The following is a 23,091-nucleotide window of genomic DNA, read 5'->3' on the forward strand; positions in this document are numbered from 1 at the left end:
GTTAATATCTTGCTGACTAGATCATTCAGTTTTAATGGGTCACATATGGGAGATGGGAAACTAAACCATGGGTTGGAGAAAGGTGGAAAGTCAACCAAAATGGAAAATGGCATGCTTGGCAAAAGAGTAAATTAGGAAATAAAATTGTCAGAGTTATTGTGAAGAAAATGCAGGCCTCAACTGAGGGTTGTGGGTGAGAGATAAATCTGCCATGAGAATCCCATGGGAATTCCTTACCACAGCTAATATCCACGTAGGTTTTGTGTAGAGGTTTGCCACATGCATATGTCCTAAAAAGCCTCAAACTCAGTTTCTTTCACGGTGATTCCAAGTTGACGGAGTCCCAGGTATCTGGTGGAAGCAACCCCAAATCCTTGCTGGAGGAGTGTGCTTTAACACAAACCTCAGAGCATTCCCACTAGGATTCCAAGAAACAAGCTCAAATCGCACAAACATGCCATTGTAAGCAAGAGAAGAAATAACAAATGACAGAACCAAACCTTCAAAGACTGCAGAAATTGGAAGTATCAGAAGCAATGTGGGAATAAGACAGAATTATGTATGTATGACAAAAGAGAAAATAATGTCAAGGCAGAGTTCAGGACTAAAAATAAGATGTAGTAATTGAAATTAGAATGGATAAATAGACATAATTGAAGAGAGAATTAGGGAACTGGAAGAAGGTCTGAAGAAGGTTTGATGAAGAAAAGTGATAGAAAATGAGTCAAAAGTCAAAACTTCTTTTCAGAGAATTTCCTAGACCAGATTAAAGGCAAGTTACGGAATTCCAGGAGCCCCCAAAATCCAAAGCATTAGAAGAAATTCCATTCTTAGATACATTGTTTCAAAACCACAGCAAAAGAGACCTTAAAGCAATTAGAGATAAGTTAAATAAGCAGATGATAATATACAGGCTTGTCATACTTCTTTCCCAGTTTTGAACCAGTTCATTGTTCCATGTCTGGTTCTAACTGTTGCTTCTTGACATGCATACAGGTTTCTCAGGAGAGAGGTAAAGTGGTCTGGTATTCCCATTTCTTTAAGAATTTTCCACAGTTTTTTGTGTTCCACACAGTCAAAGGCTTTAGCGTAGTCAATGAAGCAGAAGTAGATGTTTTTCTGGAATTCCCTTGCTTTCTCCATGATCCAGTGTGTGCTGGTAATTTGATCTCTGGTTCCTCTGCCTCTTTGAAACCCAGCTTATACATCTGGAAGTTCTCAATTAACGTACTGTTGAAGCTTAGCTTGAATGATTTTGAGAATTACCTTGCTAGCATGTGAAATGAGTGTCATTGTACAGTAGTTTGAACATTCTTTGGCATTGCCCTTTGGGTTTGGAATGAAAACTGACCTTTTCCAGTCCCGTGGACGTTGCGGAGTTTTCCAAATTTGCTGGCATGTTGAGTGCAGCACTTTTCACAGCATCGTTTAGGATTTGAATTAGCTCAGCTGGAATTCCATCACCTTCACTAGCTTTGTTCATAGTAATGCTTCTTAAGGCCCACTTGACTTCGTACTCCAGGATGTTGGGCTGTAGGTGAGTGATCACACCATTGTCCAGGTGTTTAAGATCTTTTTTGTATAGTTCTGTGTATTCTTGCCACCTCTTCTCAATATCTTCTGCTTCTATTTGGTCATTACCTGATTAGATGTAAGTTAGACCATCTCACCCTATTCTCCATGCCTGTCTTATCCTCTCAGGTGTATTTTCCGTCTTTTTGTCTCTCTGTGCATCATTCCAGATGATTTCTTCTAACCTGTTTTCTGGTTCACTAGTTTTATCTGTGTCTAATTTGTTTTGAAGGCAATTCTTTGAGCTTTCTTTTTAAACAACTTTATTAAGGACTACTTTATATACCATAAAGGGCTTCCCTGTTAGTTCAGTTGGTAAAGAATCTACCTGTGGTGCAGGAGACCCTGGTCGGGAAGATCTGCTAGAGAAGGGATAGGCTACCACACTCCACTGCTCTTGGGCTTCCCTTGTGGCTCAGCTGGTAAACAATCTGCCCACAATGTGGGAGACCTGGGTTCAATCCCTGGGTTGGGAAGATGCCCTGGAGAAGGGAAAGGCTACCCACTTCAGTATTCTGGCCTGGGGAATTCCATGGACTATATAGTCCATGGGGTTGCAAAGAATCAGAGATGACTGAGCAACTTTTACCTTATATACCATAAGTTTTATCCCTTTTTACTGTAGAACTGATAAGTTATTGTGAATTTATAGTTGTGCAACAATCATCACATTTCAGTTGTAGAATATTTTTATCTCCCCAGAAAGTTCCTTTGTGCCTGATGACAGTCAATCCACTGACTTTTAAAATTTCAGTGATTTTTATATCTCTCTTTAAATACTTAATATTTATTATAAATGTATTTATATAATATTTAATACAAATATATATTTGTGTATTTAGCATAATTATATACATATATATGTATATGTGTGTGTGTGTGTGTATACATTTACTTTTTGGTTATTTTTCAACTTTGGTCATTATTTTCTCTTCCTTGAAGCTTTTTTCAACCTCATTTTTACTTCTTTAAACATGATGTGGAAATTATTTTTAAGTCTATGCCTGATATTTCCAGTATCTGGATAGTCTGTTGTATCTGCTGATATTCACTCCTAATGATTTATTTCTTTCTGTGCTTTTGTTCATTCCAATCCCAAAGAAAGGAAATACCAAAGAATGCTCAAACTACCGCACAGTTGCACTCATCTCACATGCTAGTAAAGTAATGCTCAAACTTCTCCAAGCCAGGATTCAGCAATATGTGAACCGTGAACTTCCAGATGTTCAAGCTGGATTTAGAAAAGGCAGAGGAATCAGAGATCATATTGCCAACGTCCGCTGGATCATCCAAAAAGCAAGAGAGTTCCAGAAAAACATCTATTTCTGCTTTATTGACTATGCCAAAGCCTTTGATGTGTGGATCACAATAAACTGGAAAATTCTGAAAGAGATGGGAATACCAGACCATCTGACCTGTCTCTTGAGAAACCTGTATGCAGGTCAGGAAGCAACAGTTAGAACTGGACATGGAACAACAGACTGGTTCCAAATAGGAAAAGGAGTCCGTCAAGGCTGTATATTGTCACCCTGCTTATTTAACTTATATGCAGAGTACATCATGAGAAACGGTGGACTGGAGGAAGCATAAGCTGGAATCAAGATTGCTGGGAGAAATATCAATAACCTCAGATATGCAGATGACACCACCCTTATGGCAGAAAGCGAAGAACTAAAGAGCCTCTTTTTTTCTTAATTAGTTTATTTATATACTTTTTAACTTTACAATATTGTATTTGTTTTGCCGTACATTGCCATGAATCCACTATGGGTGTACAAGTTTTCCCTTTCCAGAACCCCCCTCCCACCTCCCTCCCCATCCCGTCCCTCTAGGTCATCCTGGTGCACGAGCCCCGAGCGCCCTGTATCATGCATCAAAACTGGACTGGCGATTCGTTTCACATAAGATAATTTACATGCTTCAATGCCATTCACCCATATCATCCCGCCCTCGCCCTCTCCCATAGAGTCCATAACACTGTTCTATTTATCTGTGTCTCTTTTGATGTCTCGCATACAGGGTTGTCTTTACCAATTAACTAAATACCATATATATGAGTTAGTATATTGCATTGGTGTTTTTCTTTCTGGCTTACTTCACTCTGTATAATAGGCTCCAGTTTCATCCACATCATTAGAACTGATTTGAATGTATTCTTTTTAATGGCTGAGTAATATGCCATAAGAGCCTCTTGAAAATGAAAGAGGAGAGTGAAAAAGTTGGCCTAAAGCTCAACATTCAGAAAACTAAGATCATGGCATCCGCTCCTATCACTTCATGGTAAATAGATGGGGAAACAGTGGAAACAGTGAGAGACTATTTTTGGGGGCTCCAAAATCACTGCAGATGGTGATTGCAGCCATGAAATTAAAAGATGCTTACTCCTTGGAAGGAAAGTTATGACCAACCTAGACAGCATATTAAAAAGCAGAGAAATTATTTTTCTGACAAAGGTCCATCTAGTCAAGGCTATGGTTCCAGTGGTCGTGTATGGATGTGAGAGTTGGACTATAAAGAAAGCGGAGCGCCAAAGAATTGATGCTCATGAACTGTGGTATTGGAGAAGACTCTTGAGAGTCCCTTGGACTGCAAGGAGATCCAACCAGTCCATCCTAAAGGAGATCAGTCCTGGGTGTTCATTGGAAGGACTGATGTTGAAGGTGAAACTCCAATACTTTGGCTACCTCATGCGAAGAGCTGACTCATTTGAAAAGACCCTGATGCTGGGAAAGATTGAAGGCGGGAGAAGGGGACGACAGAGGATGAGATGGTTGGATGGCATCACCGACTCAATGGACATGAGTGTGGATGGGCTCCGGGAGTTGGTGATGGACAGGGAGGCCTGGCATGCTGCAGCTCATGGGGTTGGAAAGAGTTGGACACGACTGAGCGACTGAACTGAACTGTGCTTTGTTCAGTTTGACTGTGAATTCCCCAGTGAATTACTTTTGGTAATTCTTTGAGGCCTAGGTTGAAGGCGCCTTCCTTCAGAGAAGTTTTGCATTTATTCCTGTGAGGTGCCTAAGACTCTACCAGTTCAGAATTTTGCTTTCCATCTTCATGGTTTGAGATTTTTGCTATCAAGTGATGTGAAATTGGGGGTTAAATGTGTACAACTCTAACTCCTAAAGGACCTGATTGGTATCTGGTCATCACTGATTCCCAATACAATTTTACAAAGAGAGACTACCATATCTTCCTTAGAGACATGTCTCCTTTTAGACCTTGGGGAAGTAGTTCTTGAGTTTTAATGTGCTAAGAAGCCTATTAAACAGTGCAGATTTTCAGTTCAACAGCAGAGACTGTGATTCAGTGAGTGGAGTTGCAGCCCAGGAATCTGCATTTCTAATAATCACCAAAGATAATCTGGCTCTAAGTGGTCGAGATCCACACTTCGAGAACCATCACCCTTAGATCTCATAGCTTCATTGGATCCATTGTACAACCTTGAGCAAGAGTGTATGTGAGCATGACTCTGTCTCCCTGGAGGAAAACATTCATTACAATGTTCAGTAGCCATTTATCTCTTTATATGCATGGCTGACCTACTTAAGTCTATTCTTTAGACCATGGTACAAGAGGAAGCACTCTGTCCTCCCGCGGATCTGATTCTGAGTGAAATAATAAGAGAAAAAGTACCTTGTATATTGTGGTTTCGTGATTTATAATAGATATGTATTGTCTAGTCTCTGGCACAGAGCTCCTAAAACACTTGTAATTTCCTGAGTGATGAGCATCATAAGATGCTTTTGTTGTATTAATGAGGTGACTTTAGAAAAACTCCTGGTCACCTCAGGATGGTGGCTGGTGGCCAACCACATGATTAGAGGGTTAGAATTGTTAGTCCCATCTTCTGATTTCCAGGGAAGGGAGAGGGGCTGGAGGTTGAAACAGTCAACAATGGCCAATAACTTAATCAATGCTGCCTATGTGATGAAGCTTCTGGAAAACCCCAAAAGGATGGTGTTTGGAGAGCTTCTGGGTTGGTGAACACATGGAGATGCTGGGAGAGCATAGGAGCTCCATGCCCCTTCCTCATACCTTGCCTTGTGCATCTCTTCTATCTGGTTGATTCATATTTTTTGATATTCTTTGTAAATCAGTAACCTCGTGAGTAAACAGGTTTCCCGAGTTCTGTGAGCTGTTCTACCAAATTACCTGAACCCCAGGAGGAGTCCCAGATGGCACTAGTGGTGAAGAACCCGCCTGCCAATGCAGGAGATGTAAGAGACGCAGGTTTGATCCCTGGACTGGAAGATCCCCTGGAGGAGGGCACGACAACCCACTCCAGTATTCCTGCCTGGAGAATCCCATGGACAGAGGAGCCTGGGGGTTACAGTCCATGGGATTGCAAAGAGTCAGACACGACTGAAGTGACTTATTATGCACGCATGCAGGGAGGAGTCATGCGAACTCTGATTTATAGCCAGTGAGAAGCATAGGTAATACCTTGGGTTTGTGATTGGCATCTAAAGCCTTGTGGGATTGAGCCCTTGTCCTGTGACCTCTGATACTCTTTCTGAGTAGATAGTGTCAGAAATGAATTCATTGCTTGGTGGCGTGGGGAAATCCCCTGCTCCCACATTGGAGTTGGTATCAAATTATTAATATAGTTATTCTGGCACTAGTGATAAAGAACCTGCCAGCCAGTGCAGGAGACATAGAGATGTGGGTTCGATCCTTGGGTCAGGAAGATCCCCTGGAGGAGGGTATGGCAACCCCCTTCAGTATTATTGCCTGGAGAATCTTATGGATGGAGGCAGCTGGTGGGCTACAGTCTGTAGGGTCACAGAGAGTTGGACATAACTGAAGTGACTTTGGACACACACATTCAAATATTTACCACACTGAAGAAAGTAATGATGTAAAAGGTTTCATTTATGCAGACAGGTATTTGGCTCTTCCTTTCTTGCAGGAGTTCATGCAGTTCTAAGCAGATAACTGCAGTTCATGCAGAGCTCCCCAGTTCATGAAGAGCTAAGCAGAGGCTTCATTTTCTTGGTGTGACACTTGGATTGAAACACACCAGCAGAAGCCAGTCTGCCCTTCTCTAAAAGTCATTTTTGGCTCCCACATACCCTTGGCTGAGTTGGAAATGTATGAATTGAAGCCTGAGTTGAGATTGAAAAGAGGGTGAATTGGGGTCATGAAGCTCTTAAACACTTATTACCTGAGAAAATATCTATAAAAGGACTTTTAATCCTGTAATGTATATAACATGTGTAATATACGTAACATATGGAAGGGGAAACTTACCAGAAATGTGAATGAGAAGTAGGTAATACAGAGAGACGGTATTACCTATTCTCTATTAAATTAAGAACTTTAAAGAGTAAGCAAAACTGTAGTAAGCCAGGTTTAAAAAAAAAAAAAGAGAAATCTAAGATGTGACCAAACTTGGTAACTTTGTGTATTGCGACCTCACTGTATCTCTCAGACCTGGTTTCCTGGTGTCTCGAGAACATTTCAGGTAAAAGCCAAACGATGCTCAATCATAAATCCACTTGAAAATAATAAAGTTCTTGATTCCAGTTAATTTCCCTTTTATATTATCAATACCCTGGAAATAGCTACCCACTCCCGTACTCTTGCCTGGGACATCCTATGGACAGAGGAGCCTGGCTACAGACCATGGGATCGCAAAAGAGTCGACATTACTGAGCGACTAACACTTTCTGTCCTTTTGAAAACTGGAACGTGGAATGCAATGTGGCAAATGTTAAGAAGTGGGAAATGCTGTTGGAAAATAATCTGATGTCAGTGTACTTTTCTCCTGGAGTAGAGCAATCCTTTCCCCCAGGGCTTGGGCCCCGACCATCAGCCTCAGGCGGGCAGATGGAGAGGGTGGCTGTCATTGCTGCATTCTCTAAAGGTCTCTCCTGTTGGAGGGATCGGAGTTCCCCACTTGGGGGTAAGTGGGTCAGACATGCTGGGACATGTCTGAACTGGTAGGTGGGGCCCCCAGATGCCTGTTTGGGTGAGGCCCTGAGCAGCCTCCTGTGGATTAGACTGGATGCTTTGACCTCAGTCGCTGGAGGCGAGGGTATCCTGAGACACGCCAGGCGCCACCACTTGGACTGGCCTTTGGATATGTGGCTGGGTTCTTTGGATGGCAGGGACATCTGCTGCTGCAAATGTTAGTAAGACAATCAGACAGTGGGCACAGTAGCCTGGTTTGATGCGTGCTAACGGAGCAGAACACCAAGGGATGAGAGGGCTTCTCTGGAGTTGCACTGCACACCACTGGTCCCCTGACTTCCAGGGAGAGCGCAGAGGTGATGGGGACCCTGTGGACACCACTGAGGGTGAGGCTGCACTGTCTCGCATTGGATTTGTTCAGGGGCACCTCTAAGTACCCCCCTTAAGATGCTCTGTGAGCAGGTAGGAGAAAAACCCAGAATATGGGTTACAGCTGCCTATATGTTGATGTTATTTCATTGGTCCTGTAGGCTTGTGGGGCCCAAGGAAACTTTGGTTACATAAAAAAGGAAAAGCATACTGTATCTGGCAAACAAAATCTGTGTGTGTGTGTGTGTGTGTGAGAGAGAGAGAGAGAGAGGATGAGAGGGAGAGAGGATGAAAGAGAGGGAGAGAGAAAGAGAAAGAGAAATGAGCTTTCATTTAGAAGCTTTGGATGTGGTTGCAACCGGTTCCCCCACTATTTAAATGACATTTTCTGAGCCTGGAAACCCAGCAGGCAAATCATGGAATTTTGGCTGGGGATGTTTTTAAAAAATGTAGGCTAGCAGTGAAAAAGGAGGCGGGAATTTGGCTGGGAGGCTTTAGGCTGTAAACCAAGCAGGGTTACCATGGTGGTGCTTCTACTGTTTATATAAACAAAGGTTTTTCCTGACAAACATACTTCATATTTAATAATCTTCAATCCACAGGGGCCTCTTCTGTTTGCGTGTAGCCAGTTCAAGCCATTTGGACTTGAGTAGAATTTTATTATTTTGGGAGGCTGTTTTCAGGCACCCTATACACTTCAAAAATTAAGCGTTGAGTACTTCCATCTTGAAGTGTAAGGGTGAGAGGGGTCTAATGATTGGAAGAGAGATTAATCTGTGATATGATAATGTCAAACAGGCTTCTCGTGGATGTAAAGTCTATAGGGCTAGCCTCCTCTGAGCCTTCAGAAGTATCGATTGCCATTTTAATCAGTTCACGTGTCTGACAAAACGCGTACTCCACCTCCTCGACTTCTCAGTCTCTCTTAAGAGCACTGAGCCCTCCCAGTCAACTATGCTTCATATTGCCATTGCCCGAGATGGTCCCCACATCCAACCATATGTAAAGTTGTAACAAGCCCCTGTATTGTAAGAGGACTCGTTTGGTTATTAGTAAGGAAAAATCCTACTTTTTTGAACTGAAGCACAAAAGGGGATTTATTGGTTCATGTAACTGCAAAGGCAGGGGTAGATCTGGTCTACACACCCGTATCTCCAGAGGCCCCAGATTCTGGCACATCGGACACTGCTTGCTCCTCGGAGTCTTTAGGTGGACTTAGTCCTTTTAGAAACTTTTTTTTTTTGCCTGCGCAGGAACTGTAGTTTCTGACCAGGGATTGAACTCGGGCCCTTGGCAGTGAGACCGTGGAGTCCTAATCACTGGACCTCCAGGGAATTCCCCAGTCATTCTAGAAACATAAGGAATGAGATAAGGAACTTAAAGAGTGCTTTCAGGCATCCTTTCCCCAGGACCATGAAGTGATCAGGAATCTCCGAAAGCCTCTGGGTAAAGCCGTTTGTATTTTTCTCCCTCCTGAATATCTGAACAGATGCTCTGAGCAGCCTATGGGCTCAGAGCAGCTTCTTCAGGTGTCTCGTCATGGCCTTCTGGGGTCTCCAAAGCCCATAGGGAACACCAGCTTCTGGGCTGTTGCCCCTTCCAGAGTTTCCCTAATAAACTGGTTCCATTCCAGGGGCACCAAAGTGCACGATGTATGTACACATGGCACGAGGAATCCAGAGATCCAGATGAGCCCTGATTATGTCCCCTGGGTATACCCAGGACCATCCAATCTGGGGTCCATCCATTAGCTTCATTACCCCAACTTCAGGGCCCCTAACAACTACAGGACCTCTGGGTTCCCTGCTACTCCCAGTGACACAGGAGTTTTGCTCAAGTGTTTGGGAAAAGCCCACTCATAGGTCTTCTGCCAGCTCTGGGTTGGATGTCTGTCATACTTGTCATGCCCTCTCCTCGGGCCATGCCTGGCCACCCCAAAGGTGCGCCTTTGAGGCACCACAGGGCTCAGTTCCTGGAGTGGATGGGGCTGGGGTGACACACCATGATGTCCACTCTCTCACCCTTGGCTCCACTATCTCCTTCTCAAGATTCTTCTCCATCAAGTGCCCCATTCCCCTCTCCCCCATGAACACCAAAGGTCCTACCCTTCCAGGCTTCCATACTCACTACTTGTTATTTTAACGGGGAACAGATGATGCACAAAGAGACCTCCAGATTCACAGAGCTGGTTGGTGACCACAGGGCTGGGATCCAGATGTCCTCATTCTCTGCTTTTTTCTTTTATAACCAAAAAAAAAAAAAAAAAAGGCACAGTGCAAATACAGCCGGTGTTTTAGTTCTGACAGTCTAATTTGAGAACCTTGGGGGAGGCCAGTGCAGTTACAGTGTTGGGACTGCTGGCACCAGGGCCCTAGGAAAGAGAGTGGCTGAAGGCAACACCAGACCCTGATGCTGGGAAAGATTGAAGGCAGGAGGAGAAGGGGGCAACAGAGGATGAGAAGGTTGGATGGCATCACCGACTCAGTGGACATGAGTTTGAGCAAGATCCGGGAGTTGGTGATGGACAGGGAAACCTGGCGTGCTGCAGTCCATGGGTTTGCAAAGAGTCGGATGTGACTGAACTGAACTGAAGGCAACATCAACTTGGTCTGAAGACAGTGGCTGATGGTCAGAGAGAAAGGACAAGCTTTGAATAAAGTGGCCTCTGAGAGGGCCCCTATTGGTGCTCAGAATTAAGAGTACTGGGAAGAGAAGGAGATCGGTGGGTGGCAAAAGGGTCACCTTGATAAGAGAAAATAGTGGATGTCACAAAGGGGCTCCCAGGGATTTGTTAAACTAATTTGGTTGGCACTTGTTGGGGTCCACAGTACTCACAATTCCGCAAGTGGGGCCGAACCAGAAAAATGCTGTTCTGTGTTGTTACTGCGATCCTCTTGTACCTGCTGCCAGGTGGATGTGATCAGGAGGAAGCAGAGGGTGACTCAAACGTACAGAACCGAGAAATTTTGTTCAGTTCAGTTTACTCGCTCAGTCGTGTCAGACTCTTTGTGACCCCATGGACTGCAGCACGCCAGGCTTCCCTGTCCATCACCAACTCCCAGAGCTTGCTCAAACACATGTCCATCGAGTCGGTGATGCCATCCAACCATCTCATCCTCTGTCGTCCCCTTCTCCTCCTGTTTTCAATCTTTCCCAGCATCAGCGTCTTTTCCAATGAGTCAGTTCTTCGCATCAGGTGGCCAAAGTATTGGGGCTTCAGCTTCCGCAGAAGAAATTTTGTTACAAAAGGTGAAAGTCTCGGACAGAAGACATTGCTGTGACGGGCGGAGGCCACAAGGGGGCAGTGCCTCTCCAGTCTGTCTCGGTCCAAATGTGCAAAATCCCGCGGGAGTCGGAGAAGAACGGAAATGGAGCCACATCGCCAGGCCTCTTATCCACACTGGGCACCCGCTCCCACTGCAGATTCCGGAGGCACCCCGCTCCCTGCTCTCACCCACCACAGCCCCCTCCCTCTTCCCCTTTCCAGAAATGTTTGGTAAGCAGCCACTGTTTCTCGGGAACTTTTCTAGGCCCTGCAGGCACCCTCAGTTCTCGGATCTAGATTCTGGAGGGGAGGGGCCGAGGTCTCCCGGCAGCTCCTCCCACCTGGCCACCACCTCCACCTGCGCCCGGAGCCCCAGACGCGCCCGGCCCAGCGGCAGATGCTGCAGACGCCCCAGGCCCGACTTTAGAAGGCTGGGTGACAGAGGGCCTTCAGCCTTGCCACATCTTCTGTCTCCCGCACCCCGGGTGTGGCTGGGATAACTGAGAATGGTGATCGGGTGACAGAGCTGCAGGGGCGTGCAGTGACCACCAGGTGGCGTTGGAGACACCAAAGGCACTGTGATCGCAGGGCCCTAACAGTTACTTCTTTGGGGATGCCAGAGGTCACAGGGACAGGGCAATCGCAGCATAGCTTTAGAACAGTTCACTTGTCCCCTGCGTGCTTAGAAAATTCCCAGGAGTGCTCTAAACACAGAGATAAATATTCACCTGCAAGATGGGTGACCCAGGGTCAGGGCAGGAGTAAAGTAGCTGGTGTCTGTAGGGCGTGATCCCTAGGCAGAAGACTGTTTCCTTGAGTGTTTTAGACATCTGTGGTTTCTTCCTGCCTCCTTAACTGGATCCAGGAAATGACTGTTGCCTGGGACAGCTGGGTCCTGAGTCCTGGCTTCTAGTGGAAAGAGGGGCTGAAGGGAAGTGGGGTTTCTGGTTGATGGATGACTACCCTAGATGGGTGTGTTAGTTAGATGCTGGATTTATTGGTAAAGAATCTACCTGTAATGCAGGAGACCCAGGTTCAGTCCCTGGGTCAGGAAGATCCCCTGGAGAAGGGAATGGCAACCCACTCCAATATTCTTGCCTGGAGAATTCCAAGGACACAGGAGCCTGGCAAGCTTTAGTCCATGGGGTTGCAAAGAGTTGGACACAACTGAGCAGCTAACTAACGTTTTACACGCAGAAAGCCCTTCTTCAGTTATGCAAAGCTGCGAACTGCTCCTAATTTTGGTGGCTAAAGCCCATCTCTTGTAAAAGCCCACTCTTTTATTCTCTGCTGGTTTGGAGTAGAGAATTCAGGGTCTGATATAGCCACCCACGCCAGCCAGACATTTGCCTGACATTTGATGGCAAATTGCAACTTTCCAGGGCTTTAAAATTCAGGTGTAGAAATCAAGAAAGTAAATCCATCTTTAAATATTCTTCTCCTTAAAATGTGTTGTCTTTTTTCTTTTTGGCTGCTACCCCTTTGGCACAAGGAATACAGCTGAGGGTCACAAAGCTGGAATGACTCTTTCTCAGTCCACAGCACAGTGGGGACGAGAAAAGAATGTCAGTGTCCTCAAGGTAAGCGTGTTGTCTGCCTCAGCATTCCAGGCTGGATGTGACCAGGGCACCTTTATCTCTGACTGTAGCTAAAACGAGAGTCCGAGGTAAGTGGAATTTCGCCTTGATTTGGAAGTTGGATCTGGTTGTTCAAAACAATTTGGAATTCCTGAGTGTCGAGGTAGCTTTGGGACCCTGGGTCTTGTTAGTGCCTGCTTCTTGCTCCATGAGCAGTGGCCCTGGTGTGGAGAAGAGCAGACATCAGCCTCTCAGGTGGCCAGCTTTCTCAGGTAGCCAGCTTGCTGGTTAATCTTCAGGGTCAGCTTGGAGGGATCAGAGGTCTGGCCGAGAGCAGATCTGAAAGACCTGCTAAGGGATGGGGCCAGGAAAACCAGTCACACTGAACGGCAGATACAAACAGGTGGACGGTGATTCAGCCTTGATCTCCCAAATGCCAAACTGGCTTGTGCTGGTTTGGCCAGTATGTGTGACTCTCAGCAGTTACCTGCTAGTAGAAACTCACATTTCAATCAGCTTTACAGATCAGTACCCACACAGGGCCCTTCCCTTCCCCCTCCCCTCTCCCAAGCCTCTCCCAGCGTGCTGTCTTATAAGAACTTACCTGTGGTCCTGGCTCTGCCTTGTGTTAACATGTGGCTGCCCTGGCTTGGGACAAGGGACATTGTTCTTTTTGCTATTCCATGCAAAGATGTGGGTGTCAAATAAAGATCTAGTCACAACCTGAAAGTAGAGAGTTATTTTATTTGGTGGGAGTGTTTAGGACCCTGAGCCTGGGAGGCAGCATCTCAGTATCCTAGAGAAAACTGCTCCAGGGAGGCAGGAAGGGGAGTTAGGGCTACATAGGGGTTTGCAACAAAGGGGGCAGGCAGCCTGAACATTAAAGATTATTGTGAGGTAAGGAAAATCAGATACCAAGTTAAGGAATTTAGCATTCTTCTGTGTACGGGAAGATGCAAGCCTCTGGGCTCACCGAATTCATTCCTTTCATACACACCTCAGCTGTCTGGGGCCAAACCCTGTTTCCCGATTGCTTACATCCTTCTTTCCTTGTTCACTTTATGGGATGGCAGATGGCTGCTTTTGCATTCCCCTCTTCGCCCCAGCTCCTCAGCAGTCACCATGGGGGGGGGGTGGCGGCATCTGCTGGATCACGCGTGTTGTGTTCCATTTTGGGAGCCCTCCTTCACATTTGGAGGCCTGAAATCGCTGATGGCTGTGACTTTTCTTGTTTATTGATATAGCAGCAGATATTCCATTTCACATGGGTAAGCCTTTCTCTCCATGCCCTGTGATGTGGCTGGGATCAGCTGACATATTTCATAGACTGTAGGGGAGGCTTGGACAAGCAGAGGTCTGTGAGATACAGAGTTTCCTGGTATCCACCTACCTGATGTAGTGGTGCTTAGGGCCACCAGCCCGTCCTTGGGGAGCAGAGTTCTATCATCATCCTCTCTCCCCCAGAGAGGGCCGTGTACACCCTCCCTACATCCTGGCCTTCAAGTGTGAGAGAGGGTGGGGACTGGAATTCACCTTTGGGACAGACTTTAGTTTATCCCCAGGCCCAGAGAGAAGAGGAAATGCCTTTTGACCACAGCCCAGGACTCAGATCCTTTCATTTCCTGTGCTGGGACCTGCCTTTCCTAGGACATTTGACAGTGGGGCTGTTCATCCAGCCCCGCCCGTCGGGGTTGCTCTGTCTTCCTGGCCAGCAGGATGGACCTCTCGGAGCAGCAGTGCGCTATGGCACACCTGGCGGGTGTGGAGGGTGTCAAAGTCCAGCCCCTCTGCCTCCCCTCAGAACCAGGTGAAGTTCTTGTCTGCCCGAACATCCGCATGCAGCTTCCTGGTGGCTGCACAGGTCCCCTTGGGGATAATGTGTGGACCTTTGCTGGACTCAACGTGGTTTTCTCAGAAAACAGGCAGCTCTGCCTTGGGGGTGGATTTAACCATTGACCGATCCTTATGGACATAGACTGACACAGCCTCGTGAGAGACCCTAGGCCAGAGGACCCAACCAAACCTGGCTAGACCCCCAACTGTAGGAACTGTGAAATAATAAATGTTTGTTACTCTAAAATGCTAAATTTTGGAGTAATTTGTTACATAGGAGGTTTGTAACCTTGTATAGGAGGCAGTGACAAAAACCATCCCAAAGAAAAAGAAATGTAAAAAGCTTAAGTGGTTGTGTCTGAGGAGGCCTTACAAATAGCTGAGAAAAGAAAAGAAAGGCAAAGGAGAAAAGGAAAGATACACTCAAATGAAAATAGAGTTGTTGTTGTTCTTCAGTCATGTAGACAAGGAAGCAGAAGTAGATGTTTTTCTGAAAGTCTCTTATTTTCTCTATGATCCAATGGATGTTGGCAATTTATCTCTGGTTCCTCTGGCTTTTCTAAATCCAGCTTGTACGTCTGGAAGTTCTCGGTTCACGTACTGCTGAAGCCTGGCTTGAAGGATTTTGAGCATTATCTTGCTAGCATGTGAAATGAGCGCAATTGTAACGATAGTTTGAACATTCTTTGGCCTTGCCCTTCTTTGGGATTGGAATGAAAAGTGACCTTTTTCAGTCCCGTGGCCACTGCTGAGTTTTCCAAATTTGCTGGCATATTGAGTGCAGCACTTATAACAGCATTGTCTTTTAGGATTTGAAATAGCTCAGCTGGAATTCCATCATCTCCACCAGCTTTGTTCACAGTGATACTTCCTAAGGCCCATTTGACTTCGCATTCCAGGATGTCTGGCTCCAGGTGAACAATCACACCACTGTGGTTATCAGGGTCATTGAGATCTTTTCTGTACAGTTCTTCTGTGTGTTCTTGTCACCTCTTCTTAATCGCATCTGCTTCTGTTAGGTCCTTACTGTTTCTGTCCTTTGTGCCCATCTTTGCATGAAAAGTTCCCTTAGTATCTCCAGTTTTCTTGAAGAGATCTCTAGTGTTTCCCATTCTGTTGTTTTCCTCTATTTCTTTGCCTTGGTCACTTAGGAAGGCTTTCTTATCTCTCCTTGCTATTCTCTGGAAGTCTAATTTCAGTTGAGTATATCTTTCCTTTTCTCCTTTGCCTTTCTCTTCTTTTCTCAGCTATTTGTAAGGCCTCCTCAGACAACCGCTTTACCTTCTTACATTTCTTTTTCTTTGGGATGGTTTTTGTCGCTGCCTCCTATATAATGCTACGAATCTCCATCCATAGTTCTTAAGGCACTCTGTCTATCAGATCTAATCCCTTGAACCTATTTGTCACCTCTACTGTATAATCATAAGGGATTTGATTTAGATCATACCTGAATGGTCTAGTGGTTTTCCCTACTTTCTTCCATTTAAGCCTGAATTTTGCAACAAGAGGCTCATGATCTAAGCCACAGTCAGTTTCAGGTCTTGTTTTGCTGACTGTATAGAGCTTGTCCATCTTCGGCTGCAAAGAATATAATCAATTTGATTTCGGTGTTGACCATCTGGTGATGTCCATCTCTTGTGTTGTTAGAAGGTGTTTGCTATGACCAGTGTGTTCTCTTGGTAAAACTCTGTTAGCCTATGCCCTGCTTCATTTTGTACTCCAAGGCCAAACTTACCTATTACTCCAGGTATCTCTTGACTTCCTACTTTTGTATTCCAATCCCCTATGATGAAAAGGACATTTTTTTTTTTTTTTGGTGTTAGTTCTAGAGGTTCTTTTGGTCTTCATAGAACCATTCAACTTCAGAAATGTTCAACTTCAGGCACTAGTGGTTGGAGCATAGACTTGGATTACTGGTATAGCTATAGATAAGGAATACGGGGGGTCTCAGATTTGTCAGTTTCTTAGCTCTGAAAAATTTGAAAAGATTTGAAGATCTACATAAGGTTGCCACCTTCTTAGTTTGCAAAATAGGTCTTGAAAAATGACAGTCAATTTTTACTTCCATTATTTTTATAAAAGAAGGATCATTTAAAAATTTTTATCACAGTGCTATTTGTTTACATACAACAAAGTTCATCTGTTTAAAATTTGAGGAATTTTGATAATTCTAAATGATTGTAAACTCACTTCCATAATTCAGATACAGAATGGCTTCTTTGTCCTAAAAAGTTTCCTTATGCTCCTTTGTTGTTAGTACCCTCCTAATGTGGCCCCCATGCAACCTTTGATTGGCTTAAGAGGAAGGATAATTGAATATAGCAAAACTTAGGAAGGATGTAATCTCACCGTAAAAGGCAACCATTAAACTGAGTATATTTAAATGTGTAAGCCAAACTTTATTTATACATGGCCTTATGAATTCATAGACTAATGGCTTTCAACACCACTGTTCTGGCTCCCAACAATTTTAGATAAGCTAGGCTGCTATAACAAACAGTCCTGAGTACGGTGGTTTAAATAAGATGGAGGAGTTTTCACTCCCTCACATTTCAAAGGTAGGTGGGCAGTTAGGGCAGCTAGAGGGCTCTACTCTACAAGGTCATCTGGAAAACAAGGCCTGTGAGCTGATCTGCCGACCTCTGTAAGTGACATCCTTTTCCAGGCCCACAGCAGCTGCTGCATTTCCAGCCATCAGGAAAGGAGAGAGTGTGTCCATAGCAAACACCTTTAAGGGACTAACCCAGAAATTTAATACCCAACTTTAAAAAAATGTTTATTTGTTTTTGGTTGTGCTAGGTCTCTTGCTACGCGTAGGCTTTCTCTAATCGTGGCTGGCTGGGGCTGCTCTCTGGTTGTGGTGTGCGGGCTTCTCATTGATGTGGCTTCTCTTGTTGCCGAGCATGGGCTGTAGGTGCCCAGGTTTCAGTAATTGTGGCACATGGGCTCAGTAATTGTGGCACACGGGTTTAGTTGCCCTGCAGCATGTGGGATCTTCCCGGACAAGGGATCAAACCTCTGTCCCCTGCATTGGCAGGCAGATTCTTAACCACTGGACCACCAGGAAAGCCCTAACACCTAACTGTTGCTGATACAGCTTTGGCTCAAACTAGTCAGATGACCAAGTCTGTGGGAGGAGGGAGGCAGAAAAACTCAGAGACTGCTGAGTGACCCAATGCCCAGTTAACAGATGGAGGATTCTACTACCAGCCAAAAGGAGACAGTTAGCATAATGCCTTCTCTTCTGAATTGCCAGTCTTTTCCTCTCTTCTGCTTCCAGCCATCAGCATTTCCAGTGCTTCTCATCTTTAAAAGTACCTCCTTGGGCTCCATGCGCTATGCTGTCCTTGTTGGTACCCCATCTCCTCCCTGTTCTTCACACTCTCTTCCTTCGTCCTGAATCCTGTTCACTTCTCAACCCAGGCAATATGGCTCTCTCCCAGCATGTCTCCAAGACTCATTTTTATTGAGTTCATGCTTTCCTTACTGGATGTTTCTTCAGCCTCTAATATGTTGACCCTCTCTCTAAAATATTTTCTTCCCCTCATTCATTTGATATCATGACCTCATGTTTTCTACATTCATTTAGTCCCTGCCCAGAATGATTCCCCTGCTGCCTTCAGTTACCTCTCAGCATTTCCCAAGACACTATTCGCTTTTATTCTTTTGTGTATACACTCATCTTAGTAGATCCACTCCTATGGTAAGTCAGTTAGGATTGTGTTTGACCGCATGTAACAGAAACCCAACAAGTGGTGGCCAGTATAAGTAAGAGGCTCATCCTTTTCATGATGTAACAGGGTGTTTGGAGGCAGGCTGTCAGTCCAGGGATATCTGTGCTCCTTTTATGGACCTGCTTTGCCAACCTGAGTGTGTGGCTCTTTTCTCTATGATTCAAAGAAGGAGAAGAGAAAGGGCAAAAGGCAAAAGGAGGATGCTAACTAACCTGTCACATTTCAAGAAAGCTCTCTCAGGAGCCCCCCCAGGACTTCTATTTCAGAAACAGTTCCCATGGCCTCTTGTATCTAGAAGAGTGTCATGGGAAGTGAGTGATGTAGCTGTGTACAGCACAGTCATGAACAATGCTGGGAGCATTAAGAAAGAAGGAGACGATGGGTACTGGATGGGAGAGCAGCAGTGGGTGCCACCTGTGACTTGAGCGTCTATCTGCTGACAACTCAAAAATCTGTATCTTCCATGCAAATGGCCAAGTCTAATACATCACTGATGATCAGGGACATGCAAATCTAAACCGCAAACCTTACACACATTAGAATGGCTACCATGAAAAACAAAGAACAGAAAACTAGTGTTGGTGAGGATGTGAAGAAATTGGAAGCCTTGTACATTGTTTGCGGGAATGCAAAATGGTGTAACTATTGTGGAAAACCATATGGCAGTTCCTTAAAAAATTAAATATAGTATTAAAAAATAGTATAAAAAATCAAATATAGTATTACCAGCAATTCCATGTCTAGCTATACACCTAAAGAAATTGAAAACAGGGACTCAAAAAGATATTTCTACATCTGTGTCCATAGCAGCATTATTCACAGTAGTCAAAAGGTGGAAGTAACCCAAATGTTCATTGACAGTTGACTGGATAAACAAAATGTGGTGCATATGCACGATGGAATAGTAATATATCTTATAAAGGAATGAAGTTCTGATCATGCTACAATGTGAGTAAACCTTGAAGACATCCTGCTAAGTGAAATAAGTCAGACACAAAAGGACAAATATTGTATGATTCCTCTTACATGCGGATCCTAGAATAGGCAAATTCATACAGACAGAAAGGAGAACAGAGGTTTCCAGGGGCTGGGGAGAGGGAAGAGGCGGGAGTTATTGCTTAATGGGTACAGAATTTCAGTTTGCAAGATGCAAAGAATTCTGGCGATGGATGATGGTTGATGGTTGCACAATAATGTGAATGTATTTAATGCTACTGACCGTCCACTTAAAAATGGTTAATATGGTAAGTTTTATATTATATATATCTTACCATAATAAAAATCCATATCTTCAGTTTTGAGCTCTTTTGAAAAAACCCATTTACTTCGGTGCTAGACATTTTAATTTGGATACCTCTGTGCTCACAATGGAACTCCTAAAGTCTCACACGAGGCTTGAAGTTTTAGCCCTTCAAAATCACATACACTCGCTCAGTCTTGGGCCTGCAGAGCTTCACAGGGCACTAGGACAGGAGGATCTGCAAAAGTTCCAGTTTCAGCCATAGGCTCATGGGAACCAGCCTCCTTGGTGACCCTCAGCTCCTTGGGGCCAACCCAGGTTACTTCTCCTCCAACAAACGAGCAACTCTTTCCTCTTTTCCTGCTGATGAGCTCCTCTTTGGAGGTTATGGTGTCTTTTCCTGATATGTTGCCAGCTTTGGGACAAGTGTCTGGGCTCTCCTTGGACACATAGCGCTACCTTTTTCCAGAGTGCTGCCTGTGACGAGATGTCAGAGAGTGGAATGCCTTTATCCAGCCTCCAAGGCTTCTGGCACGCCCGTTCCTCAGGACTGGGGGCTTACCCGGGACATGATGAATCATCCAGCATCTGTCCTGGTCAGTTCTCGTGCCCATACTTGTTAAATATGTTGAAGCCTAAGGCTGTGGGACCACTTTCTGCAAATGGAGGTCCACTGACTCCTATGAGAAGGAAGGTTTTCTCCAAGGGGACCTGCAGTCCCCTGCAGTGTCTGCTGACATAGAGTCTGACATAATGTAAGGGCTTCTGCCTCACCCAACATTTCTACAAACACAAAGTAGTATTCAAGTTGAATGATTTAAAAACTATGTACTAAACTTTTTGGGAGACATACTAATTAATGGTGAGGACAGGGGAAGATTTAGATGCAGGGGATGTTTCTGGTTGTATCAGGCACAAATGTCAGCTCAGGCACACATATGACCTGGTTTTTATCCTTGGAAGCCTGATTAGCCTGGGTATTTGTTATCTCTTGCTGGACAACAAATAACCCCAAACTTAAGGACTGAAAACAACAATATTTATTATCTTCCAGTTTCTGTGGGTCATTAATGGGTTGGTTGGGTCCTGGGACTCAGGACCTCCTAAGCAGCCATCAAGGTCTCGGTCAGGGCCACAGTTATTCTAGACTACCCTGGGCAGAATCCTCTTCCAAGTCAGTACAGTTGGCAGGATTCAGCTGGCTGATGGCTGTTGGCCAAAGGCCACTCTCAGTTTCTGATCATGTAGACCTTTCTGCCTCTCATAACGTGGCAGCTGGTTCGTCAGAGTGAGCAGCTAGATGAGCCAAAGAGAAAGAGTGAGCAAGAAGGAACTCACCCTCTCAGGTCTAATTCGGAGGTGACAGCCCATCGTTTTTGACTATATTCTTCTAATTTGAAGTCTCTCACTAGGTCCAGCCCACATGCAGCAGGAGGAGTGGTGGGGGCTGGGTGGGGGGCAGTCATTGGCAGATATTTGGAAGTTGCCCACCACAGAGGTCTCTTTCCTGTGAGTGTATTTCATCTTGCAGGGAACTTTGATCAATCAGTGGGCTCAAACGAAAACTAGGAGGTGGATAAATCATCTGACAGATCTCTGAGCAGCTCTGCCTGCCTCTGCAGCTGTCTTTTCCAACTCGGGTTGATTACAGTATTTTTAAGCACAGATAGTGAGATTGCAGACAGAGTGGAAGGACTAGGTTTCCTCTCTGGTCTTTTAAGGAGAGAGTGCCGGTTCTCAAGGCAGCTTCTCCTCTCTTTGTCTGACTAGCTCTCTGTGGTTTGGCTTTGAGTTGTGATTTGTTTACATGGCTGGCAAGAAAGATGACTTAACTAATCCAGACTGAACTCAGGGCTGATTTCAAAGCGAACCATCCGTCAAAAAAAGGCATAATCAACATAACAAGCAGAAATCCATGTCTTTGCTACACATGCACCAGGGTGAATCATCTTCTGTGCCTCTGTTCCCATCTGAAATGCTCTCCCAACTTCACCTATCCTTCCTGCCAGCGGCCCCTTCACGAACCTTCCTGACAATTCCTGTCCACACAGCTCTTCCTCTTTCTTCTCTGAAGTTTTAGAGCAGTTAATGTCTGTGCCTCCCAGTCGACCTCCTGATTACATCTTACCTCATAGGGGTGATTTCCTGCATGTGGGCTTTATGCTCTGTCTCCGATGAGATGTAAACTTCTCCAGGGCAAGAACTGTTGTCCAGTTACACCCACCCTGGTACCCAGCCCAGGGCACACAGTTTGTTGATACTTGAGGGCAGAAGCCTGGTCAGGTCTTATATTCTAAACCTTCCCAAACTTCTTGCGCAGCACCTGTCCATGCATGGCAGGCTTTCCCTCAATAAGTGTAAATTTGATGTTGGTGTCTGTAGCATTTGCATGGGTGGAACCTGTTACCCAGGAAATGGATGGAGAGGATGCTGGCCTCTTCCTGTTGGCAACGGTGGTGTGTGGGCGGAACCCACTGTCACTCAACCTCCTCTGCTCATTTCACAGGAACGTCTTTGTGCATTTCACTCACAACATCTGGGTCAGACCTTCTCCCCTGGGGTGGCTGGATGTGCTGCCTCCATGGTGATGCCCAGTCTCGAGAAATCTCTCGGACTAGGGAGGTGAATCTGAATCTTTACTTCTGGGCAAGGAACCCTCTCCTCCCCAGCATTCCTGTCTTTTGGAAAGAGCAGCTGTTTTTCTGCTTTGAAGGAAGCAGAGGAAAATGTGCGTGGGAACTGTGGGGAAAAGCTTGGCGGTTGTTCAGCAGCCTGGCTGCGCAGGCGCAGCCCAGGTGCTGACCTGGAGCCCGAGCTGGGATGGAGCAGATAGAGGGGTTGGCTTCTTGCAAGGGTCATGCTGTGGATTCTGTCCTCAACCCTGCAGTTCTAACTCTAAGGACAAAGCTTGAAGTGTTCTGGTGCCCCTGGAAACAGGAGGCAGTGTGGCCCTTTTGGTGGAGCTCCTGTCTCCTGTGAGCTCCGGGGAGCCTGTGACTGCAACTGAGTCTGTGGGCTGGGATGGGGTAGGACCCAGGATTCCTTACCTTCTTGTGCAACTACATTTATAACCAGCGTCTGCTGGGCTCCCGCTGTGTTCCAGGCTTTGGGGCGGCAGACACTGAAAATGGTCATATAAGGCAGGTCGTTGCCCTGGAGGAGCCCTTACAGCCTAAGGCGAGAGGACAAGGGGCCCTCAGAGGATTCCATCCTCGCCTGGCTGCTGAGGGGCTTCCCGTGTGATGCAGTGGGTAAAGAATCCGCCTGCAAGTACAGGTGCCTCAGAAGACCCGGGTTTGATCCCTGGATGGGGAGGATCTCCTGGAGGAGGAAATGGCAACCCACTCCAGTTTTCTTGCCTGGAGAATCCCATGGACAGAGGATCCTGGCAGGCTACAGTCCTTGGGGTTTCAAAGAGCTGGACATGACTGAGCGACTGACCACTCATGCACTGGGTGCTGAGAGCCTAGATAAGGGGCCATTGCAGGTGAGAGCCATCAGGGAAAGTGAGGGAGACCGTGCTTGAGATGAAATTTGACAAATATGAATGAGTTAACTTGGGGAAGAGGAGTTTCAGTAGAG

The 23,091-nt window shown here is 45.5% G+C and overlaps 2 long non-coding RNA genes across 2 annotated transcripts; one reads left to right on the forward strand and one right to left on the reverse strand.

Annotated features, from left to right (window-relative positions):
* Nucleotides 1-8,929: 8,929 nt before the first annotated feature.
* LOC145546770 (uncharacterized) lies at nucleotides 8,930-21,868 on the reverse strand. The gene is made up of 5 exons (XR_014083249.1): nucleotides 21,638-21,868; nucleotides 13,307-13,425; nucleotides 10,696-13,192; nucleotides 9,988-10,098; nucleotides 8,930-9,208 (listed from the first exon to the last, which is right to left on the reverse strand). It is a non-coding gene; the product is annotated as an uncharacterized LOC145546770 (long non-coding RNA).
* Nucleotides 11,206-14,946, forward strand: LOC145546769 (uncharacterized). Its single transcript, XR_014083248.1, has 2 exons — nucleotides 11,206-11,356; nucleotides 12,618-14,946. It is a non-coding gene; the product is annotated as an uncharacterized LOC145546769 (long non-coding RNA).
* Nucleotides 21,869-23,091: the final 1,223 nt, after the last annotated feature.

Source organism: Giraffa tippelskirchi, chromosome 4 (assembly GCF_054371585.1).
Source record: "Giraffa tippelskirchi isolate mGirTip1 chromosome 4, T2T-mGirTip1v1.2.pri, whole genome shotgun sequence".
In the NCBI taxonomy this organism is placed as follows: Eukaryota; Metazoa; Chordata; class Mammalia; order Artiodactyla; family Giraffidae; genus Giraffa; species Giraffa tippelskirchi.